Genomic DNA, 18,627 nt, shown 5'->3' with positions numbered 1-18,627 from the left:
TGAGAGCATCCTTCCCCTTTCACTGAGAGCACTGCAAGAGCGACATCATTCCATTGCTCATATCAACTCAAATCACATAACGTGCTAAGGAAAGCAGGGCTTCAGAATGGACCTGCAGGTTTTTTGATTCAACATTGAAGGTAGCTGGAGAATCATTTTGAAATAATCCCATTGTGTCAGCCCGGCAAAGTCTCCTGAAAAGCAGAATGCCCTCCAACCCTGCCAGCTACCCACAGGGCACAGACACTTTCATCTTTGTCTAGATATTCAGGATGAATGTATAACTAAATGACCACAGAGTAGTCTGTGAATGCCTTGAAATGCAGTTTCAAAATTTAGAGACTTCCTTTCTGCAAGGGTGTGCTAAGAGCTGGATTCTGTCCAATGCAGATGGTGAGTGCTGTGCATGTAAACACAACCTAAGAAATGAGTGATATAAAGGGAATACAAGGAAATCTGATCTGCTATAATGTGTTACTTCTGCATAACCACCAGCTTACTCCAACCAAAGTGGAGGTTAGAGATCCAAAGAGGGGAATATTTACGGCTGTAATACTTTTGCATCCTGAAAGTAACTGCTATGTTCCTGGCCTCCAAGTCATCATTATTTCCTGCACTTTCCTGCATCTCTGTAGCAAAACAGACAAGAAATCATGAAAATGTTAACATGCACCTCCATCTATCTCCACTGCGATGCTATTTGAGTTGGAACAGAGATACCTGCATCTCCAAAGTCAAAACAAATATTCAGTCGCTGCCATTAGCAAGCCACTCCTATTTACAAAAAAGATCATTTTTTTTTGTAATTTTTCTACTTGGACTCAGAAGCCATAAGCTAGGACAAGGTGCCCGACAGACTGTGACTTGCACTGGCCTCTGCTTCTGCCCAAGGGCAACATGCAAAGGGCCTGAATTAAACATACAGGGACACAACCCAGGGGCTGGTCAGGCAGGGCAGCAAGGCTGGGCAGAGGCCGTGGCCACCTCTTCTCCAGCCTGAAAGATCCGAGACCAGAGGTGACAAAATATTTGACAAATTATGGCACTTGCTCTACTTATCTAATTAGTAAATATCAAGGAAAAGGAACTATCGGCTAATCAAATCCCAAATGCAAGTATTCCATTATGGGAGTCAGGGACTGGTACCTTGTGTCCAACTGAATATGGGAAATTTTTTCTTCTCAGTTTACTACTGAATTAATATTACTTCCTCTCCTCCCTCAAACCAAGAGTTAGTTTCTTCTGCCCTTTTCCCTCTCCTGCAATTAATAGGGTTTATGAAAAACTGTTGTTCCAATGTTTCAAAAGAGCCAAAAAGCTTTACATTGAGGAGGCATATGACTTTTTTTTTTTTTTTTTTAGTATTTCAGTTATTCTTTATCCCTTTCTAACAGTAGATTAGAAAAGGCATGCTTTACTTCAAAATAAATAAATATATGCATCTGATGCTTGTTTGAATTGGAGATAATAAAACCCATTAGGATTTGAGTGGTTCTGGGCAACTCAATACATCTGTGACTCAATACATCTATGAAACAATTAAAAAAAAAAAAGAAAAAGAAAATAAATAGCCTCAAAACTGCGGAGTCTTGTTTCTTGTCTCATGCCCAATTCACTAATTCACTTACAAATTACTGAGAACAGGAGCTTAATTTCTGCTCACACTAATACCTATTCCTAAAGGGATGTCGTTATTCCTCTCGCACATCTGAAAAGTCAGAATGGACTGCACTGCATAAAAATGATCTATATTTGCAGTCTAACAAAATGTTTTTTTGAAATAGATCTAAATTAGGTCTAGCCATCCCTCGCACATCTCAGCATGAAGGAGCACCCTAGCAACAACCTCTAGCATTTTGCAAACATTTGCTCCTAATTATGCGTTCTTAGAACAATAATACACAGCTTCATGCTTTAAGGAAAGAGGCCAAACAAGGCCTCCTAAGTAAGCCTTAAACTTTTAATTTAAACCAGTGCCACACAAATTCTCAAACATACATTGCAAAGCCTTCCCCAAACACTGTTCTGATTAATGGCTCTGAAAACTTGTAAAAGCTCAGCTGTCAAGCATTAAAACATAGTCGGAGGAAGAAAGCTCATGTAACAAGGCTAAACAAAAGTCCTTTGAAACATTTTTTTTTCCCCGTTCCTCAAAGAAGAGCAGCACAAGACAGCGGCACCAACATAACTCCTGAGAGCAACAAGGCTCCCTCGCTACCAGTTCAATTGCTCACACACTTTCAGCAAAGGACTCAGGCTCCTTGGTAGGCCACTCTGCCCGAGCAAACCTTCCCTGGCCTCCCCAAAACTGATTCAGCCTTCCTTAACTCTGTGTCCATCTCCTTGCATTCCCATACTTGTGATTGTCCCTCCAGTCTGAAAGCTCCTCTTTTACTCCTAGAGCTTCTTGCAGCCCTTGGACAACCCCGTGCTCTCCTTGAAAAGGACGATGCAGGAGAAATGCTTCTATTTCCAAATGCCTCATGTCTTCATTCTCAGGTGCTCTTGCCTTAATGTGCACTGCAGCCTGTCTCTCATTAGCTGTGCTCACAGTAGAGATTTAGCCCAGAGAGTCCTTTCGTGGAAAACAGGGCCAAATGCCCTCAACTAGAGCACGTAAGACCTATTGACCTTCTAGCAAGAGGCAAGAGACTCGAGGAGATGCAACAGTTGTCCTAAAAGGAATTTGGGTCTCAGGGTGCAATTTCAGCTGGGAGGAAGGACCCTGACTGAGAAAATGAGAGGACGGGATTTTTTCCCCCCATTTCCTCCTCCTCCTAAGTATTATTTAACATTTCCTAAATTATTTTTAGTGATTAGAATCTCTGGTCAAAGTCTCTGTGTTATCTTTCCAATTTGCTTGGGGCCGGGTGGTAAGGAAGGCATTATATAGCTATTTTATCTGACTTTAATGCAGGAGGTTAGGTTAGAAACATCAATCCTAACAGCACAGTAGAATGATGAAAATGTGTAAAGACATGAAATTATTGGCACTGACTGTTAACAACATTTCAGTCCTTTCAGTGATGACAGTTTTTTATTAATTTTTTTTTTACTTATAGGAGGTGAGAATATGAGAAATGGCGTTGAAGTAAAAAAAGCTCCATTGTTTGTTGAGACTGGAGCCTCCTTCCTTGGGATTAACAGTGGATTCCACCATCACAGGCTCTCTAGTTCTCTGTGTATTTAAAAAAAAAAACAAGGAAGAGAGTGTTTTCTTTAGCATATAATGTGTTGGAGAAGGAATGTACTTTTAAGGAACCAGCTACAGTGTCTCCCATCATGTGGCTGAAGCCACTTCAAGCTACTACAATGCAATTACTATAATGGAAGTGACTACCCCTGTGTTTCCCTGAGTCTGGAAGCTGATCCACTGTGGCACATTCAGCATGTCTCATTCAATTGCCATCACTCTGTGCTGGCTCTCAAACCACAGCACTTCTAATATCCTATAAAAAAGAGAGATTAAGTTCTTTACCTGCCCCACAGCAAAGAACCATGTGGGGTAGCACCATCCCCATAGCCTTAAAAAGATTACTGAAAATGTATGTGAAGAGCAGATAGATAGGTAGGAGAAAGGAAAAACAGCAGAACCTACAGCAAACCCAGATTTTCATACCCACATAAAAAAAGATTAGGAATTGGTTCAAAGTTTCAGCAAAGTAGTGAACTTGTAATTGTGCAAAGATTGTTTTGCTGCTTTTTTATTTATTTTTTATTTTATTTTTGTCTGGAATGGAGGATCCCAGAAGCTACAGAAGCATAAAAAAAATCTTTTGAACTTACTCCAAATTAAACAAAATTCAGATCTGAATCTTCTGAAGCATTGGGAAAACTTGGACTTGGTCCCAAGTACAGCAGTTCTGGCCCCAGTTCAATCCCACCTGAACCTAGCAGTAACCTTAGACCCCTAAGGTTTGTGTTATCATGAGAACACATGGATACTGAATTAGAAAGTGATGGATTTAAACAGTTTGGCAGAATAATTAGTTTCTCATATGTTTCAGGAAGAAATTGCTTTTCGGAAAAAGCAGGCTTTTACCAAGGCATTTCAACAATCCATTAAATCATCAATTTTGGAGTTTTCTTGCATTTTGGTCTGTTTCTAAATTACATTATATTATTTCTATACAGTCTTTTTGCTTTTATGGGATATCATAAAATTGGCACGTACTGTGCAAAAGAAAATATCTTGCTGTAGGGTTTGGAAATGATTGGGATCTCTAACCTTCTGAAAATTATGTTCATAAATTATTCAGTCATGATGATCTATGACAGACATATTAGAAAGCTGGACCTTTTAGCCCAGATCTTAATAAATGGCAGAAAAAATATATTGTAATTATTAGATTATTGGACAAGGTTAAGATGACACAGCTCTTACAAGGTTGAAATATCCAGCTGCTAATATAAAAAGGGACAAAGTTTGCCATCAGAAATGAAATGAATGTTAATCAGATTATTTGCCATTGCATTATTTAAAGGCTATCTGATAGAAGTAATCCTTGGAGATGGAGTAGTATTTCTTTTAATTTTTAGCTTTCTTTGGCTAAACCAAAAGTAAAGCTTCTGTTAAGCCATCTGCCCTCTTGCCTATGCATATGGCAATTTACAAAGAGCTGTTTCCTCCTTCGATGGGCTTCACCAACTGTGTTTAAGAAAATAGACTTTCTAAACAGATCTGGTCAGCATTCAAGATGTTCTGCTTCCTGTTATTTGTAGTTCCTTGTGAGACTCTTCCAGTGTTTCCAGGGTCTCCTCTTAATTAATTGAGCTCTCAGCCTCCACCAGCAGTAAGCACCAGCATGTGTTTTCTTAGTAGGATGTCAAGTGTCAAGTTTAGCAGATGACATTAACACTGGAAATACAGCTAACACCCATAAGGGCTGATGCCAACTGCAAAAGCAGTTGGGTGCCATTGAAGTAGAGGAAGAAATGGAATACTCATGGCTGCAGCATCCTACCAGAAGGGAGTAAAAATAAACAGATCTGATTCACAGTAAATGGGAGATGAAAACGAGCAGATGTGCTAAATGTTTTTAAAGGTAATGATTTTACCTTGTCTCCTTGTAACTGTTCTGGGTTTTTACATATTTTTTTTCCTTTTTCAGTGTGCTGGACTGAGTACTGCTGCTACAGAACAGAAGGTGAAGAGGGAGAGACAAGTTTCTTCTTTATGAAACTAATAACTGCTCTCTTTTCTGCTGGAGACAGCAGCCCAGGAATAATATGTGTTTTGCCACTTGATGGGGGTGACAGAAAACAGACACCAAGGGAAAGGATGGTCATGTTTACGATTAATATAAAATAATACAGAAATGAAATGATACATCTAATGAAACAATAAGCTGGCTATGTGGTGGGTTTTAACAACAGACAAATAAGCCAGGTAATACACCTAACCATTACTATTCAAGAAAGAGAACAGTAAGAAAAAGATACATCGCCAATTGCCTAAATACGTTACCATCATCCAGATCTGCAGTCGCTGAGGTGCCCCGGTTACAGCAAGGATTTGTATAACCTTCCCGGGAATTGGGAGGTCTTACGCAGTGTGTCCACCCGTATGTGAGGTCTCCAAAGTCGCTGCAAGAAAGTCCAACTTTTATAAAACCAAATCAGCAAAGCTTGCATTTTCTTTGTTAGCGGTAAATCTGGTATGACCCACCTTCCCTGTTATCAGGGACCAGACCTGGCCAGAGCCCCGGCTTTGGAAGGGCAGGTGCCCTTCAAGGTCAAAAACACTTACATGAGAGCCTACAAAAGTTACAATTTTATGAGCCTATGTGCAGGTTAGTAGAAGCAATTTACAGGTAGGTCCTGTGTACTTCTACAGAGGTAGAGCCATATCCAGGTGTAAGTCAACCCTGACTTGGGTCTGTGGTTCATGCCCTGGTACTTCAATATGTGCTTGATGGGAGAAATGCCAGTTTTAACTCTCGCTCACATTACAGAAAAGGTTAAATTTCAACCCCTTGTACAGATGAAGCAGTATCATGCTAAGGAGCTATATTGCTATGAGCACGTGGGTCAGCAGGAAACAACAGCGTTCAATACCTGTCATTGGGTCTAATTACCACTCATTTCCATGTGCTTTTTATTTTATTTTGTAAAAGTTTATACCTTGGAAAGGAACATCAAGGTCAGCAGCTGACTCACATAAATGCTCTGCAGTAAGGCGGATGGCATGTCTTGAAGCCTTTAAATGTCAAAAGCTCTACTATTTATTTATAAAGAAGTTTTAACAAATATTCTAGATCTCTGTGGAAGCATGACTCTGAAGCAGGGTTATCTTTCCCAGTTCACAGTAGGCACATTCAGAAGCCCAAAGGAATTTAATGGTATCCATGTCCATACCAGTGGGATTCACCCAGGGCATCATAATGTTTTGGGGTTCAGTCTTCCCTCTGCAACTTGCCCTAATTGACTCTGTGAATCATTTACAATATAATTTACAAAGGAAATATTTTTTTCTTTCAACAGTTTCAAGTATTATGGTGTTTGATTTCTATGTTAATTAATATACATTTTTAAAAGAATTTGTAATTTCCTAAAATCTGATTCATTTCAAAGCTAGAGGGAATTAATAGAAAAGGATGAGGATTTAACTGTAACGTATCCCTAAAAAATAATAATTCAAAGCTACATAGAGCAATATATACACAGTCAGTCTTTGAAGTTCTCCTGTAATAATATTTCAACTATACGACACACACTTTCTGCACCAACAAAGCAGCATATTTTCTCAGGATCAGTGTTATCTCGAATTTTATGAAATCATTGTTAATACATACTTTTGTTCATATATCACAAATATTTTAGTAATTTGTCATATCAGATTCCTCAATAACCTGTCACCAGTGCTTAGGCTTGCTCTGGTAGGTGAATATCAAGTAAATGACGGCATAAAATCTTTCATATAAAATTAATCATTTGTAGTTCTCCCTTCAGCTCCAGTTGCAGCTATAAATCTGTCTGTTCTGCTGTGAGGCACTGTATCAAACTGCTAATCTGCAGCATGCCCAAGTTACCAATTCAAGGACTGAACCAAAGTCACCTAGTGTCAGCAAAAGGCTTTCCTTTAACTTCAGCAGTCTTCTGACTAACCCTGTCAGATTCAAAGATTACACCCTCAGAGAAATAGCACTGGCAACTTTTTCAGTGCTTCAGGAAGATATGAAGGAAAGCTGCAAAAACAAGTAAAATGTTTCCTAAAGTAAACACTATTAAGTTTTTTTTTTTTTTTTTTCAATAGTGGTGTATGTGAACAGAAGAAATAAGCTTTCAGTGTTTCCATCATGGGTGGCTGATTTTTCTTCTCTGAATTTTCCTCTGGGACACAGATTTTAGGATAATTTAAGATTATTTAAGATATCCTTTGGTCTAAACTTATCTCCTTTCCTCTTAGTCAGACAGTTCTCCAGCGGGACCTATTGCAGGAAGGCAGAGTACTGCTTGTGATATTATATTGGTCTTAAACCATAAGGCTTGTGTGGGCATCAGGAGAGAAAACAAAACTAGAAAAACTCCTAGGCGGTGAATAACCTCCAAAAAAATATACATTAAAGCAGTGCAACAAAAATGCACCTCTGTTAGAAAGGCCTAGAGAAACAATATCTTTACAGAACAGCTATTACTCACCACCCGTGCTGCCCTCACCTCCAGAGGATACGGGATGAGGTGGCAGCTGAGACCACTTCTCACCTAAGCTCCTATTCTTCCCAAGCCCTTGTCAAATGGGCTGCACTGTCTTTGGGGGAATGACTATGTATATGAAAGGGTTTGCACACATGGGCCTTAATGCCAGAGAGAGGCCTCTGAGACCCAACTCTGTTATATGCACTGCCGGTGCAAATCACTCTGTTCCAAGAACCTTGATTCCCAGATCAGATCAAGCCAACTGAAGGGAGTTCAGAGAAGGCAAAGTAGTGGTATATCTGTTTTGGAAGTGTGCAATGGAAAAAATAAAAAACAAACGAAAGTTTGGAACAATATGCTAGAGACATACATTACTGCATCTGCATAGTGACAAGAAAACTAAGAAAATTCATACTAGATAGAATAGTAAAGACACTCGAGGCAGATCTGGCAAAATACAGGGTATGTGCAACAACAAAACAAAAAGTAAGGAGAGGTTCAAAGTGGAGGAAAAGGTTGAAATAAGAAGATGAGGGGATGCAATGATCAAAAATGTGATCCTGTAATGAGGACTAAAGGACAAATCTAGATCCTGATAACTGGAGTGAATGAAGACTAATCTTGCAATTAATCTTGAATCTTGCAATAGTCTTGCAGATAATCTTCAATCTTTCAGTGTCAAAGACTGGATGAAAAGTAAGGTTTCTTTTGAGTAACTTCTCCGAGTTTTTTGTACTCCCTCTGAGTTTGGGAAGTAAAGCTGTTTCCTGTGGTCACAGTAAAAGGGCAGTTCTACAGAAGCACTGGTGCTACAGAAGGAGAGAAAGAGGCAGAGGAGCTGTCAATTCTTTTTTTTTCTTCTTTTTTTTTTTTTTTTTTAACTCACTTAATGGATGGTAGCCAAAGGGAAGTAATCAAATATAGCTCAGATAAAGATACAAAGAACTGGGGTTAATAGCTTCCAGAAGAGAAAGCTGATGTAATCTTCCTGTGAGAAAGAAAAAAGTTTAATTGCTTTATAGACAAGGCTACTAGGAAGGGACTGAGCTATACTTCCCTTGAACGTACAGTGCTCTCACGCTTTTATGTCCTTTGGGTACTAATGGCAAAATGTTTAAAATAGTGGCAAACCGAGACACTTTTAAGCAGTGTTTTGCCATTCCTGCAAAATGCCATAATAAATGGACATTCTCTTTAAACAAGTCATAACAGAGTTATTAATACAGGTTATAAATCATGAGAAATGGTAAAAACATCTGCAAATATCTTTCTGCGCAGAAATGCCTTCTCAAGAAGTGCCCAGGCCAGAATGAAAGGCAATGAGAAAAGGTTTTTTTAGAGATATGTCAGTGCTCAGTGCATGTCCAAGTGCAGACTTGCCCAGAACCTAAGAAAAGGCAATTTGGAGTTCAGTGCTGATGCATCACTCAGTTTTATACTGGCTCACATAAACATCAGGCACTTAACTAACTACTCTACCATACATTTAATCCCTGTATAAAATAATGAAGTGAACTGTGCAACAGCTTGAAACAACTTTTTAAATCAGTCTCAGGCAGCTGGAAATTGGAAATATAAGAAGCACCCAACAGGAAGCAGTTGTTTCCAAGAAAACTCTTTACAGTTGGTAAATTCTCTGGTGTTAATTTCAGAATTTCAGCTGCCATATGCCTAAAACCAATGTGATGGTAGAACAAGTTGCTAATGCAGTGTGCTGTGGGTAGGAGATATAATGATATTTACATGATCAGCAGGTGCATATACAGAAGAGATTAGCTGAAAGTAATAGGGATTCCTCGGAATACCAGGTAAGGATATTTGCAAGAGCATCAAACTGAAATCTCATCTCTCTTGTCTACCATTTTATTCCAAGGGGAGTAAATATGTAAAACTATAACTATTTTAGTGTTATCTTTCTCCTTTAATATACATCCCTATGAGAGCATTTTTTTTTCTGTGTTTCCTTTTGGGCTTGAGTAAAGTATCTCAAAATGCTTTTATGAATCCAGAAAAAGGCAGTGAGATCTTATTGTGCAGATCATCATTTAGCTGAAACATAACCATCAAAATCCATTAGAAATATGCACATATCCCTCTCCCACAGCCATATGAGAAATCAGTATTCCCTTTCTGGGAGCCTTCCAGAAATATCCATTCCTACTTCCTTTCCTAAGAATGGTATTCACAAAAAAGCAAACAATTATCTCAGGCAAAAGCCATCTTTTATACCCCACTGCAGGCATAAACACTGGTACTGTTCTTTGCCTCATTTATGCCTTTCCCACTGAGATCAGTGGCAGCCACAGGTTCTAATTATAAAAGGACACACTTTCAGAGTATAGTTGGAATATCCATTTTACGGGACAGAAGAGCTTTGCCATTTGCTTACCAGTAAATTCAAGTGTTATTTTTGGCTGTGCATGAAAGGATGCAATTCATCCTTTAGGTTAGGGGGGCCAAAGAATTCCAGCTGCCGCGCTTATGGTTAGGAATAAATTCCCCAAAGAAACCATATCACAGAGCACAACAAGCACTTTCCTGTGACATGGCATAGGAGAATAGCTCAGTACTGAGCACTGGGTCAGAGACAGCAGCTCCCAAAGCCTAGTCTGCTGCTACCCTGGCTGTCTTACTTCTACTTTTCTAGTTAATTTTTCTCATGCTATATGTTTGCAATAATACTGATAGAAAACAGGTTGTTACTAATTGTATATTACATATACACTTATAATATTTGTTATATAACTCTATATGCATAAAGAATACTTTCTAATAGTTAACATGATGTAGACCAAATTACACTGACAACATAATTGTATATTTGGTTATTGTAGCTGTATGTTCTAAGACGATGATAAATTGCAGGGCTTATAATTAGACAAAACAAGTACGATCTGTCCATGTGTCACACCTTGGATATAGGAATATTTCACACATTCATTTACTGAGACAGGTAGTGTCTTCAAAGCAGAGATAAACAATAATCCATAACTAGAAAATACACACGGGGTTGTTTGTTTTTTGGTTTGTTTTGCAGGGAGAGGATTGAGGTTGCTTCTTGAAGAGGATATACATTATTGATGTAGAATCCTTAGCAATGTGTAGGATGTATTTCAGAACACTGGGCAGATGTACAAATCGGTTTAGCACTGCACTCAAAACCCAGTCTTCACATCTGCTTTGTCCTAAATGCTAGGTGCAAGATAAAGAATTGGAATAGTGATTAAGCAGAGTTTATACCAAAAGCAAGTTATACTAGTTGACAGTATCATAAAACTACATACCATGGCCACCATTCTAATTCTGTTAAGCACATCTCTGATTCACCAATGTAGTTTCCAGATGCCATCATTATTAGATCATTTATAATCTCTTAGTTCCCCAAACCTTGGACCTATCTGAATGACTTTATCAAGTCGTTTCTGGTATTACAGATGCATGCAACTACATATGCTTCCTGTAACTGCTGTTAGGTAAAACTATAGATTATGCCCCCAGTCTCTGTTCCCAGAGACGTAATGATATGAGACACTCATGACACTCAAACATGAGATGTTTAGTACAGCACTGGCCTCTAGTACTCTAATGGGCAAAGTGAGCCATTTTTTTCTGGTAATATCAGTTCAACCTACTTCACAATACTTCTCTCTTTAACTATGGGCACCATGAGGAAGAAAGGTGAGACACGGAAACTCTGAAGCCCACTGTGTTTCACTGAGAAAACAGTTAACCTTCAGTCAGATTGCATGGTGGAGCCTTGCACACACCAGTCAAAACCGACCAAGATCTAGTTTGAGGTGAGTACATCACTTTCAAAGCTCAAAGAAAATGCACCTTGAAGATGTGGCTTTAAGTAGAACCTGATGTGAACATCCCTAAATAGGGTTAGCCACACAGCTATGGCAACCAACACAAGTATGTGCAAATCACCGCATTGCCACCCCAAGATGTTTGATCTCTTTTAACTGACAATGCCTGCTGTTAGAATAACACAGCATGGGGGTATTCTTATGGCATCAATGTCGCTTCAGATTGCATTGAAAAAGATAAGTTACTAGCATTTATAATAACTAGAATAATTTTCTAAACACAAAGCGTATGCAAACCAAAGAAATCAGTTGCCTTATTTAGCTCAGCATTATATAATTCTGAAACCCACTGAGATCTCCTATAGACTAATACTCATTTTTTATTATTATTCAGCATTTTTGCAATCCAAACTTTTCTTTGTTAACACCCCAGCTTCCAAATTCCTAAAATGCCGAACTCACAACATTTCTTTTCAAAGACAACTACGTTGTTATGTACTGGCAGTTATTCTAAAGTATTTTAAGTACCAGCAAATGTGGGATAAACATAAACAGCATAATTAAAAAAAACAACATACATTTTTATATTAACTAAGATCTGATTTTTAAGTTTATCTGAGGTCGCTGTAATATGTTCATTCTAACTGATCTTGAGCATCATCAAGAACACTGTCCTGTTGCAGAAGTCAAGTCAAGATGATGCAAATGACGTAGAGTCAAATGATGTTATTCCTACTTGCAATTCTCCATTTCTGTTTTTCTTCTCCTGCCCTTTGTACACAAGACATTTGTTCTGACCAGGCAGTTGTCTTTTCCCACAGCCTGCACTACTTGGGTGGAGACCACGTTGCTTTTGCCAAGTAGTCTGAACACGAGGGATTAGTTCCAAATGCACCAAAATTTTCCAGCAGGACGTCACCTCATCATGGTGTAGTTTCCAGAGCCTTGCAAATGCAAGAGAGAAGCATCTCAAGTAACTTCTTCAGTTTCTAAATATGGTTTGAAACAAGCTGATTTTGTTCCAGAAGCTAAACCATGTCAAGTCAGAAGACTCTCAGTAATTACATTTTTGTTCCTTTAAGCTTATATTAAAAAAAAAAAAAGAAAACCCTCATCATGAATAACTATATTTGGAATTAGTAGGTGAACAAGTACTGCAGAAACAGTCTTATGGCTTTTTTTTTTTTTTTTAAAAAATCACTGCAGGAACTATGGCATAGAACATAACTGCTAACAGTAGAGAAAGCTTGAAGTTTTGCATGATAGTCTTCTACCCGTCTTACCATCTTAAAACTCTTCTTATAATTTTATTCTACAACTTACAGTGCTGCATACTATATACTACAAAAGCAAGCATGTAAAACTCTGATCTATACTTCCCACTTTCTTTTTCACCATGACACTGACTCCTGCAAGCCTGATATATGCCAATGTCCCAGGCATTTTGAAAATCATGACACCTACCAGTGAGAGCTTAGAAAGATTTGATCAGGATGCAAAGAGAGAATTGAAATTTCCAATAATTTAAGATACCAGTATGACTGATATCAAGCATAAAATATCTTAAATGCTCAAAAATAAGGTAGAGAGACTTGGAAACAGAATTAAAAAGAACAGTATCTACTGGAATTATTAGTTGTTATTTAGGTATTTACACATAGTGTTAACTTTTGTTATGTTCTCCAGGTGCATTACTGAGCATTTTGCTCTTTCACTTCACCACCACAGAATTAAGAGAACAAAACAAAAAACAACAAGAACTGTCTATCCTATTCTATCCTCTGGCTGCTATGACAGTGTTTCATTAGCCATGCTTTAGAAATGGAGAAACTAAAATGAAGAGCCTGTTCACGGGCCTCAGCTGTAGAAGAAAGAGAGAGCCAGGTTAGCAACAGTGATGGCCTCTGTGCATTGTGGACTGCTCGGATACCTAGAGGAGCTTCCTCAGAGAGGAAGGTATGTAAACAAGTCTTCCACATCTGCTAGTCAGCCCACCAATATATGTCTAATCATCTGCTTCTTGATGCTCCTGTCATAAGAGAATCTCCCATAAAATTAGGTTCTTCAGTAAAACACAAAAACCCACCCGCACTTCACACAACCTGCATGACAACACGGCATCCCTCCTACCTTCCTCTGGTATTAGGAAGACTACTTATTTTCCCTGTTCTCTTAACTCTTCCCTGACTGAAGCATGAAGGCTAAGTCTTTGATAAAAATAAATAAATGAATGAACAAAGATAGTTTCAAGAAGGAGAGGGGGGGAGCAAACACTTGCTTTCCTGTGAACTTGAAAGGAGGTAAAAATAATTTACATTCATTCTGCTTTTAAACAACTCCCTAACAAAAGAAATCAATATAAATACATTAGAAATGGCAAAGTTATTGTCATTGTCATTTGAAAGTCCCACAGGACATTTGTACATTAAACCAAAAAGAAAGACTAAATTAGAGAACATAGTAGGATAATTCATTCACAGCAACATCTGAACATCAAAATGACAAATGTAAAATGTGCTATAAAAATATCATCAGCAGCTGTTGTCTTGGAATTACCTTTTACCCGATTCAATGCGTTTATTTCCAATATGGAGAGTTTGTGGCAGTACTAAAAAATCCTATACTTATGCAAAACCAGTGTTTGGCTAGGAGAGGAAGGAATTTCTTGCTGTGCTTTTTGCTATTTTGTGAAACTTAAAGCAAAGGAGTCTTGAAGCATCAGCCAAGATCTGCATTTTTACTTTCTACTACTAGGCATTTCGTCATTGGCATATATTTCTGCAGAACCCAGAGAGGAATTTAGAAACACCTGCAGTTCTGTGCAAGAGGATGCACAGTGCAGATCTAAACAAAGAAGGGAGCAAACAAACGCCTCTGTGTGGAAACAAGGTACTATCTAAATACTAACTCTAAGTAGCTTATTTATTCTGTTTTGTGTCCTTGAAATATGAAAGCAGCTCCTGATTCCGAATTACAGGCAAGCACTCAAGGTTGTTCAGTCCATGGATTACATTTAAATCTTTTGCATGGAAAGAGGGGATTTTTTTTTTTTTTTTTTTTTTTTTCTTAGTGAAAAGCAGAAAACAGGAGAATATTGCTTTCTTGTTCTCCGTAATTTAGAGTCTTCATTTAACATTCAGTCTAAGTATTTAAGGTCACAGCTGAATGCAAGGCTGATGCCTATACACCTAAAATACTACACAACATCAAGGATGTAGGGGAGAAGAGCTTCAGCTGCATGGACAACCAACACTGCAATTAGAGCATGAAGGATCAAGAAAATGGGTTCCTATAAAGCCAAGAAATGATTTTAAAGCAAACAAATAACAACAAAAATGTTTCAAAGCAGGTAACTTTCTTGAAAATGCTGTAACCCACTGCATTCCTCCATACTGACCCCACTGCTAAGCTATACATACAGACACAGACAAGAATTCACCTCTCCCCACTTCAGCTGGGTACATACATCTGAGCTACTCAAAATCCATTATTTAGAAGGACTAGAAAGGACAAGCTAGTACAAGGTTTAAGCTGAGTTCAGATGTCTACACTGACTCCAGTGAGTGGTGACTCACTACTGGCAAGTACTTTTGGTCTGTTTACAGTGTCTATATGAGCAGGCGAGATGTGTAACGTATAATACGTTAGAATAGAGAGGTGTACCCATTTCCAGCTAGTCAGTGCAGTAATGCAGTAGTTTCAGCAGTTTCAGAAGCTAGTGGGCATAGGACCAGGAGCCAGTTTCCACTCCCATCAGTAAGTATCGCTTCCAGCAGTAGAAACCTGGAGCTTCAACTGGAATGAAATAACACCCTTCCTCTCATGAGCTAATACTTGTGACACTACTATCATTCCCTACTTAAAATCTCTTCACTAGTTTTGTGAAAAGAGCAAATATTTTTGCATGTCTTTTTTAAACATGGTTTACTTCATCTACTGCTTTGCCAAGCCTATGAGAGAAACGCCAGCAGATTTCTGATAGCGACTAGCCATGTTCTTCAGTTTGGGGATAAGCATAAGAAAAAGCTCATCTGTCACCATCTTCCTCCCTCCTTCCTGACATAACTGTGTCATCTGAAAAAAAGAAAATTAGGCAAATATGATGCAGCTCCACAGCTGGGAATGTTCAGTCCTGAGAAGCTGATTGGCAGGTGCAGAGCTCTGTAAAATGAGGAACCAGGTTCCTGCAGCAGCAACTACAACGAGTTATTCTGATCCTGAATTCTGTTTGGGTTTATCCTTAACCTAGAGCAAAAGAAATGCATAAATAAATAAAAATATCAACTTTGCCCCCAAAACTCTAAAATCATCCTTTCTCCATAATTTATGGAAAGTCTGAACTAATTTTCATAAATAATTTTTATTTTATAAAACTAAAAAGTCAACATGTTTCAGTATTTCTGCCTTCTGCATTCCATTTTATGTTCCACTGAAAGACATAAAAGATGTGCCAAAATAACACAAAATGAGTGTTCTTCCTCCCATGCACCCAGGAAGACAGGAAATACTGTGGCCTCATGAGAATATATATTAAAATAAAACAAAACAAAAATAAAACAAAATAAAATAAAATCTCTCTGGCTTTCCCTGCAATGAGCTCCATGGAAACACCAATGGAACTCACTGTTGAACCATAGCCTAAAACTGAGCTTTAACTCCTTTTTTGAATTGTTTTTTATTTTATCCCTGGTACAGCTCTGTCGGCCTGTCAGAAGCTAGACTGCATTCTCCAACTTGTTTTAAAATAAGATACCAAGCAACTGTGAAATGGTAATGACATTCAACATTTGACCCAATAACCTACAGGAAGAATGCAGGTAAAACTTTGTTGATTAGTGCTGAATTATGTAAAGTCAGGATCAGATTAATACTGGTTATTTTTTTGTGTGCTTGCCATGATGAATAAAAACTCAGAAAGCTTTATTTTGAAATATAAATGTGGCTGGACTGAAGAATTCCTGCAGCTCTTTCAAAAATTACACAGTTAGAAAAGAAGTGTCAATCTACTGTATAAGGAATAATGAGTGTTAAATCTCATTCAAGGTGGTTAGTGTTACTGCATTGTACATTATTTTCTTAGAACTGAGCACATTATCCTGATTCACATATTAGATGGTACCCTTATGCCCTGTTCTTTGAGTGATTTGATCTTTTGTATATAAAAACACAAGAGAATCCTGAAAAAATCTTTTCAATTTGATCTGAAAAACTGAAGCCTAGTTATTTTGTAATCCTGACTTCATTATCTCACAAAGTACAGCTTCATGCATTCCATTTTAACCAATAACTATGTCCCTGAAAATTTTAAATATGCCATTCAATATGCAGATCTTTTCACTCATCTGCAACAAGATGTTCTGCCAACAAATTCACATTTGTATGACACTGCAATATTTCCACTGGCTTAGCTGATGAAAGGTTTGAGGAACTAAAAATATTGCCAATTTTCAAAAATTTTAAAGAAGTTTTTCCCCATAACTCCTTCTGGAGGGGGAAGGGGGGGGGGAAACTTATAAATGAACTTAAAGATCTGAAGCAAATCATCATGAGTTCTTAGTTTATCTAGCTTCTTATGTTTACTTTAGGTTGTGCAGAAATTAGTATTTCTTATGTACTGCTGTTTAAAATATTTTGAGGAAGTCATCATTATAAATGAAGGGTACATCCTGTAAAAGTTGGGCATAACACCAGAAGAATGGGTCACACTGACATGAGTAAACATAATCCAGAACACTATTTGGCCCTAGAAGAGTATGCGAGTCAAACACTGAAAGCAGGCAAGATGGAAAGGAACAAGGCAAAGGACAGCAAGGACAAAACCTGAACCAATACCTGTTATATAAAGCCTAACAGAAGCTAGCAAGCCCTACTTAGAGAAAACCCACCCTGGTTAGGCAAACTGGGACCACCAAAACAAATCTCAGCCTCGAAAGGGGGCATGCCAAAGAGTCATTTAATATAGGATATGCTAAATTCTGTTCTGCCTGTATCCACTTTCTGTAACTGCTGAAAGTTTTTGCAGACCCATCTGAAATCCAAGTGCTCTCCTCTCACCTGTGGCAAAGGATGACAAATTCTGGAATCAGGCAATTACTTTTTCCCCTCCTCTTATCTTTTAATACTTTAAATCCAAACACACACAAAATAAAACACAAAAGTATCATCTTGGGAAAATGATCTTGAATTTAAGAGGAAGATAAGAACCTCAGAGAGGACCAGTTCCTTTCACATTACTCACAGGTCTAGAGTCTCCAGGTAGGAGAGGAATTGGAGTATATTACTCCATCTGGATTCCAGTTGTTGTCAAGCTACACTCCTACATACTTCAATGAACTGATTAAGTACTGGTTAAGGACCTCGCAACTTAACCTTTAATTAGCTCATCATTCTCTTGCCATCAACAACATGCAATTCTATTCCTGATCTGCGTAAAACTAACTTGATCTTGCAGAGGATTTTTTTCATCAATAGTTGTAATTGCATGCTGTTTGTAAAATAAGTAATCTAAGTCTTACTATGTGGGAGACCTAGGATATTTCTTCTGGAGGCTTACCCTGAAATAACTCATAGAGCTTCTGGAAAATGATACACAGATGAGAATTCAGCCTATCCTGACTCATAGCAGTTTTTTTTTTTAATATAGGGAACTGAACAATTATAGACATTAATAAAAGGTCCATTATTAAAAGGCCAAGCTGCAGGAAATTCTGCGGAGACAAATTCTTGTGCCCACACATTGCTCCACATAATATAAAAGAATATAAGCACAATTTGGTCCTACGTAAGGCAATCTCTTTGAGTCTGAGGTCATGTTTTAACTTAAGAATTTTAATAGTCCACTAAGATCCCTAGCCAAAGGAGAAAATTTTTATGTTACTTCTTTTCTACTTCCTCTCCAGAGGACACCTTTATCTCATTGCAGTTCTGCAGACAGTATCAGAATCATCCCAGGCACAAATCTGCTGCTACTGCATTGATCTACACTGGCTAACTATAAGCAGTAGGAATAAATGTGTTTGGGTTTAATCTCATTTAATGCATCAGTGGCAGAGCTGAGGGGCTCTGGGAGAAGTCTAATTTGTGGCAGTACAAAGGTCCTGGTAGGAAGGAGCTCAGGGGCTCATGTTCTTCTCACAGTAGGACAATATGATGCCCATGTTAATTTAAGTGGCCTTACCTT

Source organism: Nothoprocta perdicaria, unplaced genomic scaffold (assembly GCF_003342845.1).
Source record: "Nothoprocta perdicaria isolate Ctin4 unplaced genomic scaffold, notPer1 scaffold_190, whole genome shotgun sequence".
NCBI classification, from domain to species: Eukaryota; Metazoa; Chordata; class Aves; order Tinamiformes; family Tinamidae; genus Nothoprocta; species Nothoprocta perdicaria.
This window is presented reverse-complemented; position numbering follows the sequence as displayed.